This window comes from Canis aureus, chromosome 5 (assembly GCF_053574225.1).
Source record: "Canis aureus isolate CA01 chromosome 5, VMU_Caureus_v.1.0, whole genome shotgun sequence".
Classification (NCBI taxonomy): Eukaryota; Metazoa; Chordata; class Mammalia; order Carnivora; family Canidae; genus Canis; species Canis aureus.
Window position 1 is genome coordinate 65,057,192 of NC_135615.1, and position 23,664 is coordinate 65,080,855.

Below are 23,664 nucleotides of genomic sequence, written 5' to 3' on the forward strand. Positions count from 1 at the left end.
GTTTATTTTGTATTCATGCGAAACGGAAACCGAAAAAGCCATGTTTACATATTTACCGGCCCCAGTGACTTCCCTCTGGGGCTCCATAAGTCACGTTCCAGATTAATTTTGTCATAAAATTGACTAGTGTGCTAAGGGATCTTGGGAGTTTGGGGGCTGTCCTTGGATGTGTGCATTCCTTTTTCTTTTTTTTTTTTTCCAATGGGAGAAAGCTATATTCAATTATCTAATATCTCAGAGGAACCCCCAAAGACTTCCCAAATCGTGCAGGAATTGGAATGCTTTTTTTTTTTTTTTTTTTTTTTAAAAAGCGTTTTGCTCCCCGGGAGAGAAAGCATTTGCAGGGACCTGAGTAGCTTTTGCTCACAGCAAGGCTTCCCAAATCTTTTTGATAAACTAGAAACAAAGGCAACAAGGACCAGAAGCATCTTCAAACTTCGTGGGAGTGACACTCTGGGGGTTTGGGGGTGAGGGGCTCGTGGGTGTGTCCGGGTTTGGACACTGGAGGCGCAGCCCCAGCACGTTTAGAAGAACAAATTTTAGTTTTATTAAAATAATCTGGTTGGTGGACAAAATATTATTCCCTAACCCAACATAATTTTGCATAACTTCTACACTCTATTAGAAAGGTCCTAACTGGGGGAGGGAGGGGGGCACAAAGTATTAGCATTTTGCTTATATTCCTATTTGTCCATGGCTCTCAGGATATTTTTAGGGTTTATGTCTCATGACAAATGGAAGTCTCTGATGATGAAAATTCATGTTATATTAATGGCCCAGTGTTGAAAATTCAGCCACAGAGTCAGCTGGGTATATTGCTTATTAGCTTAAAAGCATAAAGCTTTCTAGAGCTTCCTTTTGTGTGCCAAATAAACTTCAAATGAACCGAGGATCATTTTGCAGGAAACTCTTAAGTTGAGCGATAATAGAAAGTAGTTAGTAGAATATTACACTTTTCATTTGGGCAAACAGATGGGATGCCTGCTTTTAGATTTAATCAGGGGCTGACAGACAGGTAGGACGCCGGCATATTTTAGTTGGAGTCTCTTTCTTTTCAGGAAAGAATGAAACTACTTAATATTCAGTATGCCCTCCACCCCCCCACACCCATCTATTCCGCATGCCCCGTGATCTCCAATGCCTAACTTTTTCTCATTTCTGATGACATTTACAAAGTACAAAGGGCATCTAACTGCAAGTGAATCCGTTTATTAACACATCTTTTACTCTATTCTTCCCTCGCAAAAAAAAAAAAAAAGAGTTATGAATGTGTCTGTGTGCGTGCGCGTGTCTGCGTGTGTGTGTGTGTGTGTGTGTGTGGTTAAAAAATAAAACAACGGCTGTTTAAATCACAAAGAGTACACCCAAATCTCCATTTACATAGACACAGACGTAAATAAATGATTTAACAATTTGGGAGTCATGAGTCTCTGACCTCATGCTTTCTCAACTAACCTTTTTAAAAGATTTTGATACCAATTGTTTCTCTTTTTTTCCCCAGAAGCATAATACGTGGTAACCCTAGCATGTACAATCTGTTTCCACAGAAGCATACAGACAAGTGCAGCCAATGGTGGATTTTAATATCGTGGCGCAGCTTATATTACCTTGCTGGAAACCAAATCTCCCCCCACCCCGAGACCTCCTTCAAATGCAAGTCCCTTGACACCCCCATCGGAGATCATTTGTTATGCAGAGTTTTGTGAGGCAATCAAAATTAATTCACAGCGATCTTTTCACCCAGAACCTCCAGCCTCTAATAATGGTCTTTCTCAACAGGTGTTCATTGTGGCAATCTGACTTCAAATTGCCAGACTAAAGGTTTTATTCTTTCGTCATTTCTTTTTTTAATCTCAAACTTGTAATTTACTAATCTGTAGCAGCTGCCAAGAAGGGCCCAGCTGCTTACCAAGAGGGGAAGTGTACCTCCTAGGAGGCCAGGGCAGGAGACCCTCACCTCTGGACAACCAGGAGGGAACACTTGAGATTCACAGCCTGGGCGGGACCGGGACGGACATGGTCCCAGGGGGCCCCTTCCTCTGAGACTGACCTAAAATTGATGATATCCGATCGGTCATAGTGGACCCCTCCAGAAAGGCTTCAGCAACGCCCTGGGCTTTGCACAAGTGAGGAGAGATGGGATTTTAGCAGTGGCGACACCAATCGCCAGAAAAACACCATGCAGAAGAGAAGGATCTTGAAAACTTGCATCATTTCAGCTCGGGCCAGTTGAACTTGCCCAGGCTAACGTGCTGTCTTTGTCAGCTTTCAGATCTGCCTCCTTTTAAGGTAACTCCAGAGTGGGGAGGGAGGAATTAAGTTTTACTGCAGAGATTCTTGGACTTCATGGCTCATCAGAACCAAGTTGGCTGAGTGTGTGTGAGAAAGCAGGAGACCAGACTTGCCATTTCCAGATTGCTAGGACTCTAAGTGCCAGGGTTCCGGCCCTGGAGATCCTGATGTAGTAGGTTGGCACCGGGCCTGGGATTATACATTTAACAAGTATCAGGGGGGCCTGATGCCAGGGGCCTTGAATCCCTTTCATCACGGCTAACTGTTCCACTGCCTCAGTAATCCGATCTCTATAGTGGGTTTCCCCACTTCAGCCTCCACAGGCAGGTGGTTCCCAGCACAGACACACAGGGCCCCGCCCCTGGGCAGGTATTCCTGGGAGGCCACGGTGCTGGCTAACAGGTGCTTTTCTTCCTAAGGAGATGGCACCTTGGAAGGACGGAGGCAAGGTTGTCAAGAAGTAACCCACTTTGCATGTAGTAAACCTTGGCCTCCTGGTTTTTGGGGTAAATGATGCCTGCAGCTTGTTTATTCCCTCTGGGCGGATGTCTGAGAGGAATCAGCCTAGGCTGAAGTAGTGAGTGCTTTGGGCCAAGACTGGAAATAGAGGCAAATCCTCCCTGGTGTGGGGGTTGGAGGCTCCCGAGGGTTCAGAGGACATTGGGAGGTATCGGCTGCAGCTCTCAGCTTTGTCATAGGCTAGGAGCCAGGGTTCTGTGAGGGGTGAGAAAGGAGACAGGGTGACCATCAGTGTCCTGTCTGGCCCCAGACTTAATGGGAAGAGGATTTGGATTCCTTTGGTATATGCTAGAAAAAGGAGACACAGACCTAGGCAGCTTCAGAGAGGGGAACCAGAAGACTTATATGAAACCCAAACAATGACAGAGAGGGATGCCTGCGTGGCTCAGCTGTTGAGCATCTGCCTTTGGCTCCGGGGGTGATCCCAGGGTCCTGAGATCGAGTCCCGCATCAGGCTGCTTCTCCCTCTGCCTGTGTCTCTGCCTCTCTCTCTCTGTGTCTCTCATGAATAAATAAATAAAATCTTCAAAACAAAACAATGACGGTCTGGAAATACTAGAACAAGGCTGTATTGAGGATCCCATTGTCTTGCTGGCCACCCCTCCCCCGAGGCCACTGCTCCACAGAATAATCCCCACCTGGGAGGCAGAGGTGCCTTCCGACCACCTTTCTGGAGACAGTCGTTCCTTAGCATTTTAGCTTGGTTGTTTCCTCCTGAAGATTCCCCTGGATCCATTCAAAATTTAATTATGGCTGTAAAGACGGTATAAGGGCAAAGTGGTGTTGGTGTGCGTGGTGCGCAGCGTCTCCTCTGGCACATTTGTCCACGCGTGGGGCAGTGTAGCTGCCCTGAGCACTGATGGGCATTGATTTTGTAATACATTAGCGGCTCTGTTTGTTCTGCTCTCATGAACCTCTTTTGTTTCATGGGGGAGTGGAAAGGTTTCTTGGGCCCCAGACCCCAGGGAGCCCCTTCCCTCACCACTAGCCTATCTATGGACAAAAAGTCATGTATACCTGCCTCATTTCTGGATTGCACAGAGCACCCCCAAGTGAAGGGAGATGCTCAATAGCCTCTTTAAGAAAATGTGCTTTTTCCCCCTTGGCCTCGCTGTAGGCCAGGCCAACATGGGTGAAAGGCACACCAAAGAGATTTCTAAGTGGGAACTGCCATCTTGGGTGCATTAGGCCACTTTGGTGACAGACTTGCCCAAAGCTGTTGGCTGCTGTCAGCCTGGAGAAGTATACCTGCGGATGGTATTGTGCTCTAATAGTCTGCTCAGCATAAGTCGTTTATGTACTTTATAAATACATTAATGCGTACGTCAATGGAGCCACAGCCTACATATGGAAGGTCCCAGAAAAGATTACTTTCATCTGACAGATGAGAAAGTCAAGGCCCAGAGAGGGGAAGACTCATGCTCAAGGTCACACAGCAGGTTTGATAGGAGCCATCTTTTGACCAGCCGTTCAGAGATTTCGATCCGTTGAACTATCACACTCTTGGTAGCCAAGAGGATCATACTTTTCTTTCTTTTTTCTGGTCTAATGTTTCCCAAGTGCTCGTGTTTATGTTCCTATATATTTCAGTCAGATCATCCTTTCTTTAATTCAACAAATATTGAGCATTTCACATGAGCCAGGCACATCGGAGCTGGCGATACGATGGTGAACAAGGCTGATGTGGTTGGGGCCCTCATGGATCTTTTAGTCTCCTGGGGGAAACAGACATTCAACAGATAATTACACAATAACTGAGTGATTGCAGTCATGATAGGTGATTGGAAGGGGAAAAGTTTGTGGTGTTGTGCAGAGACCTGACCAAGTGTGGGAGTGAGGCTGGGTGCATCAGCCCAGTCTGGTTCTGTTTTGCTGTGGAACAAATAGCCCCCAGATCTGAGGGGCTAATGAGACATGTGTGTTTCTCATGTGGGTCTGCTCCTTGTGCTCACTCAGGAACTGACTCACAGAGGCTCCATCTCAGCGCACCTTTCACAATCACAGGAGAAAGGAATGCATTTCAGTGTTTCTTCCTTGAGGCAACCGAGTCCTTTGCCCCCATTTCCTTGGCCAATGCAGGTCACATGGCCATACAGAATTGACAGAGGGTGGGCGGGACATCCTCCTCCATGTGCTCAGAAGGAGATCCAGAATGCCTGCCGCGTTGCATTAGGGATTGCTTCTCCAGCTTTAGCGGAGCTCTGCATTGTGTGTGAGTGTTAACCAGGGACATGTTAACATAATGGAAGTGTGGGGGAGCAGCTGGGAAGTGCCAGCAGCCTGTGTGCAGGCCCTGAAGAAGGAAGAATCACAGCCTGTGTGAGCAACGGAAAGAAGTAGCTGGAACCCGGCGAGCAAGGGGAATGTGGCTCCCACGCACACAGGACACGTGAGGACTTAGACACCAATGGAAGACTGTTTAGTCTACACCACAGGGAGAGGAGGGTGCCTGGGGCAGTGTTCCCTTTGGCTCCAGTATGAGAGACAAATGGGTAAGGAGCAGGGCTTCAGGGAGCAGGTGCTCATGCACCACCACCTGCCTGCAGGGTAGCAGAGTGACCATTGTACCAGAAGGAAATCATGGACCAGAGACATTGAGTTGCTCGACCCAAGGGTTGCAGCTAGTAAGCAGGAGAACCAGGACTCAAAGCCTCTTCCTTAGACTTGGACCCTACCTGGTCCCCACAGCCCGGAGGGGCCTTCGCCTGCAGACAGAGAGACAGACTGTTGAGTCTGTCCTCCCTTAGCCCCTTGTAGGGCCGTGCTTATGTTGGCAAGTCTCACATCTTATTGAACAGAATTTCTGCTCAAATTAAATTCTGATGCTCAGATTTCCAATTGCTGTGGGGCTCCTCTGTGTCACCCTTCTGAGAAAACTTCCAAATGGCGCTATCTGTGTATCAATGAGGATGACATGTTGGGGGTGTCAAAGAGAAGTTTCAGAGATGCTTATGGGGAGAAGCAGGGAAGCCTTTTTTACGCTGAGCCCCCATCTCCCAATTAGCATACAAAAACATTTTTAAAGGAATAACCTTTACTAATAAAATGCTATAATCTCAATAAGACAGTTCAGCAGGGGAATTATTAGATATTAATTCATGCCTAGTTGCGCTGACAGCCCTCGGCCATCAATGCAGGCCTAATAGCACACTAGGTGAGAATTAATATACCATAATTCACGCTCTGTCATGCATTATTGCTTAAATAAGATACATGAAGAATAACCTATTCTGGCGAAATAACTGGGATTCTCAGAGTTCTCCCGGCCAAGTTATAAATAGTTACGTTAGGATCCAGAATTTTTTTGTATTACTAAATTTGAAATAAATTGCATATATGTATCCTCATCTGTAATTACTGTGAACATTTTTCTTAAGTACTAACATTAAGTTCAGTCATATTCCATGTTTAAAAATTGAACTTAAGCAAAATCACATAATTTTCCTGAGACCAAAATAGAAATTTCTCCCCTCCATATATAATTGTATCTGGTGCGACGGCATGATGGAGCGCATCCGGACAATGGCTTAGGGAAGATGAAATGGGTCTGACCCAGAGGGGTACAAAATAAAAACAGTGGGGAGCCGGGGGGCCTAGAGAATATTCTATTTATGTTTATGAAAAGTTTGAGTCTTGCTGGACAGTTACTGTTACACATGATGTCTGTTGCCCCAGCGAGGGAGGAGGCAATCCTGTCCTCCAGAAGCTTCCAGCCTCATGAAAGAGACAGCATTTTTTTTTTTAGATTTTATTTATTTATTTATTCATGAGAGACACAGAGAGAGGGGTAGAGACACAGGCAGAGGGAGAAGCAGGCTCCATGCAGGGACCCCGACGTGGGACTCGATCCCAGGACCCCAGGATCACGCCCTGAGCCAAAGGCAGACGCTCAACCAGTGAGCCAACCAGGCGTCCTGAGAGACAGTATTGATGTAGGTGATAACCTAACCTTGCCCTCATGGGGTGATACCTAAGAAAATGCCAAAGTGTGAAAAGGACGACCCCGCCGTCCTTCAGAAGAGCTCTGTGGGCAGAGTGGTGGAAGGCTCCCAGAGTTAGAAGACCAACTGCTGATAAACCATTCCTGCGTTTTGCATGTAGTTATGGGGCACCTTACTCTATGCTGGTCTCTGGGACGGACACTGAGCATACCAGGAAGCTGGCAGTCTGATGAAGGCCTGGGCACTCACGGAGATAACCACGATGCCACGTGGCAACAGCAAAAACAGAGTAACACAGGGCTCAGAAAGGAGTGGTGCCTGTCTCAGACTGGCGGTGGGGAATCTGATCAAGGAAAGCTTCATGGAAGAGGTGGCCCTTGAGATGAGTCTTCAAAGAGAGGACTTGGCCAGATGATCTCCTGAGAGTGAGGGCAGGGGTGAAAGAAAGCAGATGGGGGAAGTGCCGGGAGAGGAGAGGCAGACGAGGCCAAGGGTGAAGAGCTCGCAGAGAGCACCGAGGGGCTCCTGTGTTGCCCTGACCTGACTAGATCTGACCCTGAGACCCCGATCGGAGGGGTCAGTGACGTCTGTCTCCAGGAAGACAAGCTGGGAAGCCAGGAGACCAGGCAGGAAGCTGTGGCTTCAGTCCAGGGAGGGCTAGAGCGGCCGAGGGGTGGCAGAGGTGGGACAGGGAGGACACACAGCAAGCACATGTAGGGGCCCGCGGGGACAGAACGAGTCTGGCTGGGGATGTGGCATGTTCTAGGCCTCGAGCTCCTTAGGAGAGGAGTCTGGGCTGCAGGTCAGGTTTCGGGGGCCACCCCCCACGAGGAATCCTAGAACATCAAAGCTGAAAGAGCTGCTGCAGATCGACTTACCCAGCCTACCACCCATTTCAAAGATGGGGAAACTGAGCTCCGGAAAGGGCGTTGTTGGGAGGTGGCAGGGACCTTGTTAGGAGCACAACAGATCTCTGCAACCTTTTCAGATTGATGACTTCCTTTCAGCAGCTGGTTTTCCACCCTTTTTTTTTTTTTTTTTAAGATTTTGTTTACTTATTCATGAGAAACACACAGAGAGAGGCAGAGACCCAGGCAGAGGGAGAAGCAGGTCCATGCAGGGATCCTGATGTGGGACTCGATCCCAGGACCCTGGGATCACGCCCTGAGCCGAAGGCAGGTGCTCAACCTCTGAGCCACCCAGGGGCCCCAGGATTTTCCACTTTAACTGCCAAATTAGAGAGCTGACTGAGAACAGGGGACAGAAATCCTAAGCGGAGTGATGGCTTCCAACAGCGTTCCCTAAACTTCAGTTATTGTCAAACTGGACTCGTAAATCTCACCATGGTCCGTTACTTCGTATTTTAATTAACTCCCTTTTTTTGGCTTTAATGAATTTATTCAAAAGAGAAAGTTTATATCACTTCCCTACATGACCATTGACCTTCCTTTTCTTATATATTAAAAAAAAAGGAAACCTGAAAATTAACTCCATGAAGATAAAAAGCAATCATAAAACGTTAGCCAGATACTGTTTCCTGCCTGAAGTCTACTCTCTCTTTGTTAGAGAAAGAGAGAGAGAGAGAGAGAGAGAGAGAGATTGTTAAATTTTGGAGAGCACCGAACCGAGCCTTTCTGCTTGTCTGTGTGGAATTAGAAGAGAACTAAAAAGAGAAATATTGTCTTGCTGTGTGATTCAAGGTTCTGAAGTGGCATGACCCTGTGTTTTCTAGAACAGGCCACTCCTTGGGAAATACTGGGCTAGGAAAAAAAAAAAGTATTGCTTCTACATGTTCCAAAGACGGATTTATCAAAGCAAAAGAATGACAAAGTGCTAGCTGGCATGCATTTGTTGAATGACTTCATCAAAGACGCGATCAAACCTATTTTGAAGAACTCTTCGAGAGAATGTTTTCAGTTTGGCCATTTTGGGCCAAACAAGGAAGATTCCCTGTCCTGCCCCTGCCTCCTGGTATAGTCACAGCTCAAATGAGAATGCCAGACACCCAGGAGTTGTGCTTGTGCTGACGAACTGTCTGCCAAGATGTCTAGATCATTCCTAGAGGCCACCCCCAACGCGAGAAGGGAGTAAGGGCATAGCCTTGGAATCACACCTCCTGGGGAGTCAAGTCGATGCCCACTGGGTGGGGTAGGCCAAGGGCACAGCACACACCCTGGCTTAGTTTGGGGCAAACTAGGCATCTGGTGCTTCTCAAACATATGTCCTGGGCTCCGCTCCCCGTCTTTTGTTTCTTGTGCTTGGTATGTTTGGATTCTCCCAAAAGCAGAGCCTGAGAAAAGGACTTGGGTACAGATAGCATATTTGAAAAATGTCCCAGAGGGCAAGAGTTGAAGGAGCAGGGAAAGTAAGAGAAGAAAGGAATAAAAGCCAGAAGTGACGAAGCTGGTTACTGCTACGGGATGGTCTGGGGACCAGGCAGGGCGCACTCAGTATCGTCTGGCTCACAGAATGAAGCTGGAGGTACCTACCAGTCGCCCACCCCATTGGTGGAGGGTCAGCCCTGGGTGTGTGAGGACCACTCCCTGGACTCTGAGGCTGTGCCTGCCCCAGGGCTGAGCACACTTCCCCGGACACCCGAGGTGGAAAGAGGAGAAGTGGCACAGGCATGTGGGCATCCGATGAGAAGTGTCTGCGTCCCCTGCGCTGAGATCAGCTGGGCCGCGGGGATGTGGCTCAGGAACAAGGAAGGCTATGCCTCACCATGTCCTCCCCAGCTCTGAGAAAGGCGGGTACTGTGGAAGCCACTGGTAGGATGCACCCCAAAGGGTGATGCTCTGTATCTTTCTCCCAGGTGGTGGGAGAGAAGGTGGCAGAGGAGGAGGGTGGAGTCCGGCCTTGAACCCCTCCCACCTCTCCCCACCTTTCTCAAGGAAGCTGCCTCACCTTGCCTTCTGGGAAACATTCCAGGTGGAGAAACCCTGCTTTGGCCTCCCTCCCAGAGCTCCACAGTGTGTTTCAAGTTGACCTTGGTTTCCTGTTGCCTTTGCTGTACAGTTGGCTGGAGGAGGCTTCTTGGGGTCCCCGGCTCTCAGGACCCAGGGCCGTCTTCACAGGTGTAATCTGTGGTTTGAGCAAGCTTGCCTGAGGAGGAAGAGGAGCAAGGGGGGGAGATCTGCCCTAGGACCATTCATGGGACTCAAGGAGGAACTGCGCATGCATCAGCCTCACCACCGGTGCCTTTGATCCTGGGGGGCGGGGTGTGGGGACCTGTGATCTGTCCCCCTTGCAGGAATGGAGGCACAGGTGGAAACTGCAGGGGGTGCGGGTGAGTTCCCCTCCCCAGCCTCCCTGCCCGCCCCCCCTCCCCAGCTTGTCTGCAAGGGATGCAGAAATGTCAATTGTCTCCTAGCTGTTACTTGGCTAACCCAATCAATCCATATGAAAAGAACAGATTAAATTGACTGATCCTCATATATTTAATGATTGCTGCTATTTGACCGGGATGCGTTTCTCAGGAAGCGCTTGTCACAGGCTATTGATAGAGTCTTTCAATCCCGTCTTGCTGAATGTTGGGCTTTCTGGCTCCCCAAGATGGCAAGTCTCCGGTGACTCCAGAGCTCACGCTGCAAGAAAAGGCGATGCTCTTCTTCGCCAGTGGGTGATCGGGTTTGACTCTCGGCTTATGGATCTGTGGGCAGACGCAGCTTCCCGCGCAGACGATGACATGACTTCTCCCCCCACCTTTGTGATTTCTTGGAAGGTCTCTGCTCATCACAAGGAGTGCCATGAGACACTTGGACAAAAAAAAAAAAAAAAACAAAAACAAAAAAAACAACTTCCCTAGTCAAATTTGCCACGATTTGCAATCCATTATGTGTGATGATGATATTAGGTACAAATTCCCGAGTGCTTGTTTCACATACTTTATTTGGTTTTATGGTCCCGGAAACCCAGAAAGGTGGATATTTTTACTTCCTATTTTGTGATGAGGATACTGCAGTGTAGAGAGGTTAAGGAATGTGCCGAAGCCCCAAGCAAGCAGAGCTAGGGCGCCAGCCCACCCCGTTAGACGGCACATCGCGAGCCATTCGCCACCACACGATGGTAATAAAATGCATGTGTGCCACCAAATACTGTGTGCGATGGGTGACATCTGACTAAGAGGCCAGGCTTGGAAATATGGCAGCACAGTCTCCCTGAGGTTCTGCGGTCTGCAGCCTCGAGGATGGAAAGTCTCCAAGACAGCCTGATTCCAGATGGACGCCTCATCTGGCAACGTTGTCGGAGCACTTACGCTGCTCTCTGTGACTTTGTCTCTTTATGTCTCGGCCTCCTCCTCTGTCTCTCTATCTCTCTGCAGCTGAAGAGCCTGGGACTTTCAATTTAATACGCATCCTAACTATCCATGCTTTAAAGACCTGTTTCATATCCTCACCACACAACCATTTACCAAGAACCTACCGGATGCCAGCCGCGATGCTAGGAAAAAGAAAATGACACAGTCCCTGCTCTCAGGAAACACAGATTGATTCCTGCAAATGCATCAAGACAATTGCAAGGTGGTATTAGTCCTGTGAAGGTACTTCAGGCCCTACGGTGGCCCACAGGCAGCACGCCCCTTAACCTGGGCCACATATGGAGGGCTTCCTGGAGGAGGTGGCACTCGCATTAAGCCTTGAAGAGTATGTGGAAATAGCCATTTGGAAGTGTCCTGCGTTCAAGGAAGACTTGGTATTTTTGAAAGCGTGGTTTTTACTTTTGGTAGTTGGGATCGGTTGGTTGGCTCATGGTGGTAAGAGCTAGTGGGAGGACAGGTAAAGATGGTGTGTGTGTGTGAGCGCGCGTGCACGCACGTGTGAAGAGCACTAGGGAATGAGACAGGAAGGATTAACTTCTACCCAGAAGGCACTGGGCTCCGTGAAGGACTTTAAGCAGGCCCGGATAGCAGGGTTGCAGACTGCAGCTCGGAGTCTGACCTCAGGCGCTAAGGATGTGGTTCAAGTTCTAAGCCTCTACCTAAGAGCTGCGTGGCCTCGGGCTAGCGTGTGTTTCACCTAGTCCTGGCCAGGTAACACCCGGCTCAGACCATAGCTGCGAGGCCTGGAGTCGGGTGTGGGAGGTGGGGAGGAGTGGCACATAGTAAGTGCTAAATTAACTCCCGCTGCTTTTGTGATCTGATTTGCATTTTAGAAAGCTCCCTGGGGTGGGGTATGCATGAAGAATTCTGGCTGCCCCGTAGGTGATCAAGGATAGGGCCTTGGGGCCAGAAGTGCCAGGAGCCTGAGCTAACCCTGCCCCAGGGGGTGGAGACACAGAGGAGCCGGTTTTAAGGGGCAGGGATGTTAAAGAGGTCACGTGGGCAGTCAGCGATTAGAAGTGGACGGAGGACTCCCCAACTCCCCGGTCTCTGGTCTGGTGGTGAGGTAGACGGTGATGTCACCCCTTGGTCAGTTATAGGAAATGCCACAGCCTTGGAAGGGAATGGAGAGCTCAGACTGCGAGGTGTTAGGTTTGAGGAGCTATGGCCCACCACTGACACTGTCTGGAAAGTTCTTGGACAGGTGGGTCTAGACTCCTGGCACCTTCCTCCTCTCCAGAGGATTGAAAGCGCCTCACAGCCTGGGGCATAATTTATTCTTTTGCAGCTTCCAGAGAACGGCCCTCAGGGCAGGGTCTACAGAATCCTGTCCATCTCTTAAGGAAACCCCAGAACAGATGACCACCACCTCGCAGAAGCTTCTGGGAACACTCCCAGGCCAGAACCTCTCTCCTCTTCATTCTTACAGCATGACCTCTCCTTTGGGGGTCATTTTATAATTGCTGCTATGTGATTGACACATACATACCTTGCCTCGCTAAATTACAAGCTCCTAGATGGTGGGGCATCTCCTTTCCTGCCACCCAGCCCTGCCTGGCTCAGGGCTGGGGTCTGTTCCCAGCTCCCTGATGGACGAGAGAGTTCTGCCCACAGAGAAAGCTCTGGGACTTTCTGCTTTGTCCTCTGTGTCTATGAAAGTGGGGACGTTGCCCAGACCACCTGCAAGGTGACATCTGATGAGGGAGGTGAGCCACTGAGGGGACCCCGAGAGGTCTGCTTGGAGCTCACAGGGCTGGCCTATGCCATTGGGGAAGCCGGCTTTTGGGGTACCCTCACTTCACCCCAGGGGCTCTCGGAGGCAGATGCATTTTTAGCTCAGCCCCAACTCCCGGGTTGGTAAACACAGTGTGGGACTCCCATGCTCTGAGAAGGCGGAGCCCACAAAGGGGCTGGCTCCTTTTATGGTTTTATCCACTCCTCTCCCCCAACCATCCTGACCTTCCATATTTCATTCTTGACTCTCTCCCGCCCCACCACATTCCTGAGCATTTGATCTATGGTCTATAAGTAGATGTAATAAAATGTCAAGTTTCTTTAAAAAGAAAATCACACACCCCCGAAGATTTAACCTGGGGATCGTCCAATAACAAACAACCATGCTCTGCTCCCTGATGTCTGGGGCACGTCGCCTGCCTGAAGTCTCAAAGTCCCGGAGTCCCTGCCCGAGCCTTGCTTTTTGCCCATCATTTCTCTCTTAACCTGTACTTATTTTCATAGTGCTAAAGGAAGCCACAAATAATTTAAGAGTTACATGAAAAGCCCGAGCTAAAAGGCTCTCTTCTCCCCCCCACCCCCCCTTTCAGCAGTGAGGCAGAAGTAAAGTCGGAGAGGATGTTGGAATTGGTCCTTCCCGCCTTGTGAGTGTGACCCGTCCAGGTAGCATGGGCCCACTCTGGTCCTCTACTTTGGGGGAAAGTGAGAGGGGAGATGCCCCAGACTCCCCGTCGGCCTAGATGGTCTTCCCCTTCCTAACCAGGGACTATAACCATTTTGAACCAAAGAATTTTTCATTCTTTGCCTAATTTCTTGTGCATCATAAGATGCTTAGCATCCTTGGTCTCTGCACTAGGTGGCCAGTTGGCACCTCCCTCTACTTGTGACAACCAAAAAGATCTCCAGACATGGCCCAGTATCTAGGAGTGAGGGGCTGCAAAGTTGCCCCCAGTTGAGTACCACGGTCCACATGATCACGTTGCGCTGTATTTTATTATTTGTCTTTTGCATTCACCCTGAGCTCACTCATGGCCAAGGCTGCATGTATTCACTTCTCTGGCACATGGTAGGTGTGTGGCATTGGTAGGAGATACATTAGGGTCTCTGGGTCCAATGGGCTTCTTGTAGTTTTTATACCATCGTCGTCCTCTTAGGATAGTCACTAATCTCTGGTGAATGCCAGGTGCCTCTGTTCTGGAGATATGCCGAAGAATGGGGACTGTGAGGGGCAGGGCCTTCAGCGACACTGACCTCCTAGCAGGAGCAGGCTGGTCAGTGGAGATGAGCAAATAAATAAATGGACAAATGAGCAGGTGCATTTCTGGCCATGATGAGCTCTATGAGGAGAATACTTAAAGGGTCAGGGGCAGAGAATGCATAGAGCGTCTTCAACAGGTGGTAGGGACACCTCTCTTGGAAGGAGACATGTGAGCTTAGTGGGAGGGCAGGAGTACTTCTCTAGAGTATTCATCTTGGCTTTCCCTTCTGTCTCCCAGTGGTTGGCACTTAGTAGGTACTCAGAAGATACTTGTCCGGAGAGGGAATGCTCTCTCCCCTCCTTGCCAGGAGATTCAGGGTTGCAAATGCTCACCACCCTTTGACTGCTAGTGTCAGTTCTAGAATTATCAGCCACGGGGGGTGAGTGCACAATGTTCATGGGCAAAGTCTGAACCAACCCCCCGAATCATCCCGTCTCCATGCGGTTCTGTTTTTACAAAACGAGTTTCTTTAAAATAGACGGACAGTGATCTCCTCTCCAAATCAATCATTTAATCACACATCAATCATCATCGGCATTTAAAACCTGAAACCACATCTCTGCACTGTGGCCACTTCCCAGCCCGGGGCCCAGGTGTGAACCCCAGGACCGACCGCGGGGGGAGCGTGCGAGCTTCCCACCCAGATCTACCTTGCCGATCAAGTGTGCTCCGAGGACAGGGTAACGTTACCATTGTGCCCGGATAAGAAGGTCCCATTCCGGCCCCCACCCCGCAGCAGGGGGAAGGAAAAAAGAGCTTAATCATTAATAACACTAACTTGCATTTCTAGAGCCTTGAAAATGAGAATTTTGCCCTTTTTTCCCTGGGAGTAAATTGGGTCAGAGTGTCCCCAGAATTTACATTTCAATTAAAAATACAATAATAACACATTGTGCTAATAGTGAATGATTCCGACTCAGGGGAAGATGACACCGCCCGCTACTTTGTTAATGAAAAGCCCCCTTCATTCGGACGAGCCACACATCAGCGGTCACAAATCTCCTGTCTTGTTCTGGGTCTGGCGGGTGGAATGGGCAGGGAGGGGTGCGGCTGGGGGAGGCGAGTGAGACACCGGGGCCCTGCCCTGCTGGGCCTTCCAGGGGAGGCAGTCCTGGCAGTGTGGCCCAGAGCCCATGGGGGTGTGGGGTGGGAGGGGGGGAGGTTAGAGGGGGGCTTCTGTTCTGCCCCCCAGTCCACCTGTCAAAAGCCAACCTGACTTGGACTTTAAAGCCAGCCTTTAAAAAAGTAAACAAAGCAGGCTTATATTTTTTTCTTTTGTGGTTTTTGTTGCTGTTTGCTAGGTTTTATGTACTTTTGTTGTTGTTGTTGTTGTTGTTTTTTCTAGGCAATAACGGGTGGCATCAGAAAGCTCGCCACGGGCAACCCCCCACCCCAAGGCCTTTGTGAGGGGGTTTAATTTAAAAATATCCCCCATCAGCCTCTGGAGTTGAATTTCTGAAAGAAATTTCAGCTCAGGGTTGCCTCCGAACCTGAGGGCCTGGCATTGCTGCTGCTGAGAGCAGAAGCAATTTGCAGGCCAAGCGAACAGTAGCTGCAGAATGACCACCGGGGCTGAATTGAGAGGGCCTTCTGCCTCACTGATCGTCATACGTGGCCTAAAAGCACCCAAGACTGATCCCTTTATCTAGATGCATGACACACGGGTAAGGAAGGGAGAAGTCACCCCGGCAGGTGTGGGCCTCAGGGGCAGGCATGCTCCCAGGATGGTGCAAGGAGCCAGCTTTGCTTCCCAGACGCAGAGTAAAGACGTTTGCTCACATATTTGTTTCTGAAAGTAAAGAACCCGATTTGATCCTGTTTTTATCAGAAAACAATCTTTATATGTGGGGAGAGAATATCACTCAGTACCCTTTCTCCAGAAGGGGGGATCTTCAGAAGCAGGTATGTGAGCAGTGAGTGGGCAGGCCGCAGTTGGGAACCAGGGCTGTCTGGACGCAGACTCCCCAATTGAGAGGTTTCAATGTACCCCTCATGGGCCCAGTTACTCCCATCTGTGTGAGGCCAGCTAAGGTGACAGGGAAACATCCATGAACGTAGAGAGCATAGCCAGTAAATGTAGGTCGTTGCCTTCCTTTGTGTGTTATTCAAAATCTTTTAGTGGATTAAATATATAATATAATATAATGTAATATAATATAATACAATAATAATATAAAATACTGTACTATAATAATAGTATAATACAATATTAATCCTCTCAAGCATGTATTAAAATAAAATCCCTCAAATACTCAAATCCCTAGAACTCTGGAGGCTTGAAATGGGCACAGAAACAAGTGCCCAGGACATCTCGTTCTGCAGCCAGGCCACAAGGAGAAGGGACCTGGCCCCCAGCTGGCTCCTCCCATATCTGTGAGGTAACTGCCTTGTCCCCAACAGCCCTTGGGGCTAGGCCTCTCTTTCTTTCTATCTTACTCCTTCTCAATCACTGAAGGAAGACAAAGAGGCCCTCAAGTTCTGAGGTCTAATAATTACCAAGAGTGTAAATAGCATTCCTGATCATAACGCTTTGTTTACCGTGACACTCTTTTTATCTCAAAATGTGGACCAGGGAACGTTGGGTACAGATGATATACAAAGGTGGCATTCATTAATATTGGTCAATTATTCCTTTCTTGTTTTCTTTAAGAATTCAAACCATCTTCCCTGATGATCTGCCTGACGCTGAGAACAGGCCACACCCCACCGCCCATGTTAACCTGACTTTGCTATTCACTGTCTTCATTTGTTCTATGTTCCAAGACTGGTCTGCTCAGGCGAGGTGTCTGACTGTCCATTACTTCCCTCAAGACCCATCAGCTCCAGTGAAAGCACCTGCAGACAGTTGGCTTCTAAGATTCCTTTGACTCTGTCCCCTCAAAATCTTTGCCTTGCTATTTCCACCAATCCTGAATTAAGAGACCCTCCTGAAACCAAACTTCCAATTCTGGAACCAAAGTTAATTCTAGCCTGACTTTAGATGCTCTGAGACACCACCAGAACTCTGCCAGAGTGCTCATCTTCTTTGCTGTACTCAGCTTTGTCTGAGCAACAGGTTGTGTGGGTCATGTCTTGGGAGCCACTGTGCAGCATCCTTCTATCTTTCTGATTGCTTGCCTGGGAGGAACCTCTACTGAGTGCTAGGTTATTTCTGCCACCACTCAGATTTTTCCCCATCTCCTTAAAAAAAAAAAAAATTATTTATTTGTTTGTTTGTTTGTTTATGAGAGACACACAGAGAGAGGCAGAGGGAGAAGCAGGATCTTCACAGGGAGTCTGATGTGAGATTCAAACCCGGGATTCTGGGATGATGCCCTGGGCCAAAGGCAGAGAGCCACCCAGGTGTCCCTCCCAATCTCCTTTTTAAAATCGAGCATAGGCCTTGGCATTGATAATCTAGCGAAAATGTAAACAAAGTGTTTTGTTTTAGCTGTGTTCATTTTTGATTCATTTAAAAAGTTGTACCAGACTCATACATCAAGTCATTACTTATTATATATAACTGAAGAGCATAAGGCTTACAAAGAACAGCAGGGCCTTGGGTCCACCCCTACCACCAGCCCCCAAATTCAAATTTCCTGAAGCAACTGCTGTCAATTCTTATCGCAATTTCTTTTGGGATTCTTTCTCTATATACTTCTAAACATGCATATGCTACTGTCTCCTGAGTTTTCTCACATATCAGATAGATATGATTAATTTCCACGTATGAACAGTGAGCAGTCTCCTGGACCACTTTTTACTCAGACAGATTTCCTCTTCCTTCCAACTTCCCGCCATCGGTTTGTTGTATTTTTTTTTTAATGGAATCCAGATTTAGTGTTTTTATTATGATGAATGGGTAAATATTATTCACAGCTTAGTTGGGTAGTGTCTCAGGATGTCATTCTCCTCTGGCCTTTGCTTCCTTTAGCTTGGCGCTCTTTGAATGTCTGCATGACTCTTCCCACACCCTCCAGTAGCTCCGTACAAAGGCCCTCAATCCAATTTTACACCCGGCCACACCTGTCAGTTATTCTGTCAATTCCATTTTTTCCTGGAGACATCCCTCCTGGAGTCATCCATCCTCCTGGCCCATCTGATCCTGGGGCTTTCCAGGCCTACAGCACAGCTGTCACCAGGGGCTCCCTTTGCTGTTGTCCTGAGCATGAGCCCCTGTACCCTGGGTCTCACATCTTCATCTTTCTTGATTTACCCCCTTGTTTTGGTGGAGCACATCCTCTGATATGTTCCTGAGAAAGGGTGCACATTTTGGACACCAGAAGTACCTTTTTAAAACAAACAAATAAACAAACAAACAAACAAACAAACAAACAAAAAACAGTTATTTTTTATTATTTTCCCTCCCTCCAGATTGATAGTTTGGCAGTGTATAAAATTTAAGCATTGAAGTAATTTTCCTCCAGAATTGTAAAGGTGCCATTCCACTGGCTTCTAGGGTTGCTGAGAAAGACAACTGCCTCATCCATTCTTCCTTCTTTATATATGTGACCTGGTTATGTTGTCATTTTCTTTTTTCATTTTCTCTTTGGAAGATTTTAGGCTCTTCTGTTTCTGGTGCTCTGCAATTTCATGATGATATCCTTTGGTAAGGTTGTCCATTCTTTCTGTTGGGTTCACAGTGGGGCCATTCAATCAGAAAACCAAAGTCTTGGGGCTCCTGGGTGGCTCAGTTGGTTGAGCACCTGACTCTTGATTTCAACTCAGGTCGTGATCTCAGGATCCTAAGATCAAGCCCTGTATCAGACTCCTTACTCAGCATGGAGTCTGCTTGAGATTCTCTCCCTCTGTCCCTGCCCCCACTTGTGCATTCTCTTTCTCTATCTCAAAAATAAATAAACAGGGCACCTGGGTTGCTCAGTGGTTGAGTACCTGCCTTAGGCTCAGGTTGTAATCCCAGAATCCTGGGATCAAGTGCTTCATCAGGCTCCCTTCAGGGAGCCTGCTTCTCCCTCTGCCTATGTCTCTGCCTCTCTCTGTGTCTTTCGTAAATAAAAAATTAAAATCTTTAAAAAATAAATAAATCTTGAAGAAAAGGTGGAAAGAAAGAAAGAGAAAGAAAGAAAGAAAGAAAGAAAGAAAGAAAGAAAGAAAGAAAGAAAGAAAAAAAAGAAAGCCAAAGTCTTTAGTTTCTGAGAGGTTTTCTTGTATTATTTCTTTGATAATTTCCTCCCCTCTATATCCTCTGGGATTTTTTGTTGTTGTTGTTTTGTTTTTGCTTTTCTTTTCTTTCTTTCCTTTTTTTTTTTTTAATCTTCTGGAATGTTTATTATTTAAATGGCAGACCTGGAACTATTCATTTGTTTTCTTATCCTTTATTTGCTTTCCTCCATCCTTTTTTTTTTTAACCTCTTCCTTGTCCCCTGAGTATTCCTTTTTATAGTTCTGTTTCTATGTCATGGATATAATATATTTTTTTCTCTGAGTATAGCAGAAGCTGCAGTGCCCACAGTATCCCCCGTGGGTCTTACCACTTTAGCACAAGCTGGCTCAGTGCTTAAGGACAGTGTATCCTCCAGGTAGCAAAACACCCACCAAGGATTTGTTTATGTTGTTAGTTGCCTTTTCAACTTTTAGAATATATGTGTCATAAGGGTCTTTTAATGGTGGCAGGACTGATTTTATTATTGACCTTGTCAAATAGTAAACTCTATCTTCCACTGGGATGGGGAGTGGGGTCCCTGGCAGGGAGTCAGTGGGAGAGGGAATCTAGGGTTCTGGCAGATTCTAATTCAGCTTTCCATTCATTTTACTGACTTTAGCCCTACTTGAATTCCCACCTTTCTAGGAGACTTTCTGAGACACTACTGGTCAGAAGTCAGAACAGCTTATGTCCTTGCTCCCTTTCTCACAGACCTAATTAATCTATTTTCTCACTAGTCTCCAAAATTTGGTTGACATCTGTTGTTTGCTATCTGCTATTCTGGGTCTTTTTGTTTTTTGTTTTTTTTTGGTCCTATGGATTTATGCCTTTTTGGTTTTTTATCCCTTAACTGTCATTTTATTAGGGTTTTAGCAATGAGCAGAGTAAGACGTTTGTGTTTAATCCACCATGAACTCCCATTGTGCTTATTTTTATAGTCATAGTCTATTTATGGCATGCAGTATTGGTTTTCCAGTTTGGGCAGTGATAAAAAGTTTTCCTTAAAAAAATGAATATGCTTTTCTTTTCCCATAAAAGTGAGTCGATTTAAAGAAAAATAAATAAATAAAATGGGGGGCATGGCCAATATCATGCAGGTAACATGAAAATGGCAGAAATTTGAGATTTACTGAATCTCATTCTCTTGTGGCAGATAAGACAGCATTATTTGTGGAGCTTTCTTCCTGGCTGCCCCAGGAGGGAACGCTGACAATGGTGCTGAGGTGCTCACTGAACTCATAATCAGAGATGACACCAATGCCCTGTAAGTCAAGGGGAAATATGTGTTTTCTGGAATTTTCCTTGAGACAAACTTCAGAATGGGCCCATGGGGAAGGGAGCTGGAATTGGGAGCAAAACCAAAATGAGAGGAGGTGGTTTCTGGCCACTCACTATGGGTCACTCCCTGGTCATTTGGCCCAAGGGTCAGTATCGTTCTTGTCCCATTGGGATCCATTTGCTGAGAAAAGGAAAGCTGTGTCTGGGGCTCTGCTAGCGATTGTCCTCAGACACATTCAAGGAACACAGAATAGATTCTAGAGATTGGTGTAGTGGCTGCTTCTGGGTAGACCTGGTATTTCTGCACATACCATGCAATGACTCCAGACAGTCGACCAATGGTGATGGAATTTGATCCCTGCACTTTCTCATGGAATATCCAATGCCCAAGATCCCTTTCACGCTTCATTTTTCCCTCAATCTCAGCACAATGTATAGTATCCACTGCCTTACCCAGTGAAGAACCCCAGCCGTGGGGTTGGTGGGGCTGGTCTCCCTTAATTATCACCCTTCCATACTTCCAGGGGGTGGAAAAGAGGGGTTTCACCCCCACTCTATGAACAGTAGATGCCCACAAGTGGAAAGCTGGCTAGGGATGTGTGTGTGCTGTTTGGGTACGTGGTGTTGCGATTAAGGAGCATTGATTAGTCTTGGCGTCTAGTGAAAGGAAATCATTCCTACAGCCTCTGAGGTTCTGGCTGCTGATTGCCTGGGGGTTATTTGTTTATTTAAGTGAACAAAGTAATGGGCAGTGGAGATGTCTGAAAATTGCCTGGGTTTGTTCCCTTTCTGCTTACCTGTCCCTCCCGGGTACCATTACTCTCAAACACCTATTGCGAGGGTGATTTCACCAATCTATCTCCGTTGGGTTAAATCAATCAGCTTGCAGGCTGAGTAATGGGAATGCCAGCAGAAGGGGGCTTGTTTGATCTTTAGGCACAAGCTGAGGAGCCAGGAAGAAAGCCCTGTCCTTCCTGGGACCTGGGTTTTCCCTCGAGGGTATGCAATTGTCAAAGCAGGGAAGGTTCAGCCAAAAGGGGAGCTTAGAGCCTTAGTGTGAAAAGAGGAAGCTAAATGGATGGGGTTTTGCATCATCTTTATTCCAAGGCAACAGCTTCTTTGTTACTGGTTCTTTATTTTGAGTTTCAGAAAACAATTTATTAGATAATAGTTACTATAAATAAATTTTAAAGCCACTGGCCTGACCCAACTGGCCCATTGTACAGACAGGGCTACCAAGACTCTGTCATACCCTCAGCCTGGTTTTTGGTTTAGACAGGTACAAGCTGTGGGCATTTGTATTTTCCAAGAATGGCCATAGTAATATTTCAGGATTCCACATGCTTTTCCCAAATTTTTCTGGTCCATCAAGATGTGGGGTCTATATCCCCTCCCCTTGAACCTGGATGGGCCCTTGCCTCAGTGAACAGAGTGTGGTTGGAAGCCCTGCCATGTTACTCTTGAGGCCAGGTCAGAAAAGGTGGAATGGCATCCTCTTGGCTTGCTCCTTTTCTCCACCTCTTCAGACATGTGCCTTTAAAGACCTGTGTGACCATGTGACAAGTCTGGCTACCCTTAAGCCACAATGCTGGAGAGACCTCATGGAGAGAACACCTCAAGAGATGGTCTAGTGGCCCCAGCCAATCAAGTCCATGCAACAGACACGTGCATGAAGAACCTTCCAGATGATTCCAGCTAGAGCTGTAGTCTGACTATAATAGCTGTCCACCCTCCACCTCCCAAGCAAGAACTCCCCAGTTGAGCCTAGAACTGGAAGAGGCAATCGTAAGTCACCACCATTGCTTTAAGCACAATTTTATGGCAGATTGCTACCAGCAAAGATAACCAGAAGATAGAAAGTGCACCATTGTGAAATAGCAAGATCAGACATCTTCACCCTTTGAAGGAAAGATCTAGTACTTTCCTTATTCCTTATTTTCTCCTCTCACATCTGTCTGCCCTATAGAGACCAGTTGAGTCTGCAGCCTTGGATTTTCTTAATAAATTCCTTCCTGCCTTCACCTGCTCCAAAGGAGAAGAATCTAGCTGGGCTTTACATTGGACTTTTCTTTAGATGTTAGCATATTTCAATAAGGCTTGCTGGCTGGAGACTAGCTTGCTTTTCAGGCTGTAGATATATTTGCTATGTTTGGTAGGCATTTATCGATTCCTTGATGTGTGCTGGTTCCTGTATGACTCCCCCCAGGAATGATAAGGCAGGTAAAGTTTAAGCCCTACCTTTAAGGAACTTTTAGACTCATGGGGGAGATGGAGATTACAATGACAGACTCCAGGCAGTGATGGGATGCTAAATAGAAATGCAAGCAAGGTGATGTGCAAAGTTGGAGTGAAAGACAAGAATCTGGGTAGGGATTGGCCTGGTGGAGTGCACAGGAAGAGGGTATACCAGACAAAGAGAAAACTAGAGTAAGACTCAGATGCGGAATTCAGTTTTGGCAGACTAGGGGGAAGAATATGGAATGAAGTTAAAAGTGACAAGTGATGCATGAAGCCTGCTTCTCCCTCTGCCTGTGTCTCTGCCTCTCTCTCTCTGTCTCTGTGTCTCTCATGAATAAATAAATAAAATCTTTAAAAAAAAAAAGTGACAAGTGAGATTAATAGGGAAGAGAAAAGGACCTACAATAACAGGAAGAAATGTATTAACTACACCAAAATTAAGCATTTTGGTTTGCTGAGAGTCACTAAAGATAGTCAGCAAGGGGTGACAGCCTGGGAAAACAGTGACTAGGTAAGCAGATGATGGCTGACTTGCCTACAGAGAGGTGCTCGACCTTTTAATAATCAGCAAAATCAAAAAGCACATAGGTAACATTTTGCCCCCATCAAACTTGGTTAAAAAATATTAAATAGACATTTTTCCAAAGAAGACATCCAGATGGCCAACAGACACATGAAAAGATGCTCAACATCACTCATCAGCAGGGAAATGCTGATCAAAACCACAGTGAGATGCCACCTCGTGCCCGTCAGAATGGCTAAAATCAACAACACAAGGAACAACAAATGTTGGTGAGGATGTGGAGAGAAAGGAATCCGTGTGCCCTGTTGGTGGGAATGCAAACTGGTGCAGCCACTCTGGAAAACAGTTTGAAGTTCCTCAAAAATTTAGAAATAGGATTACCATACCATCCAGTAACTCCACTACTGGGTGTTAACCCA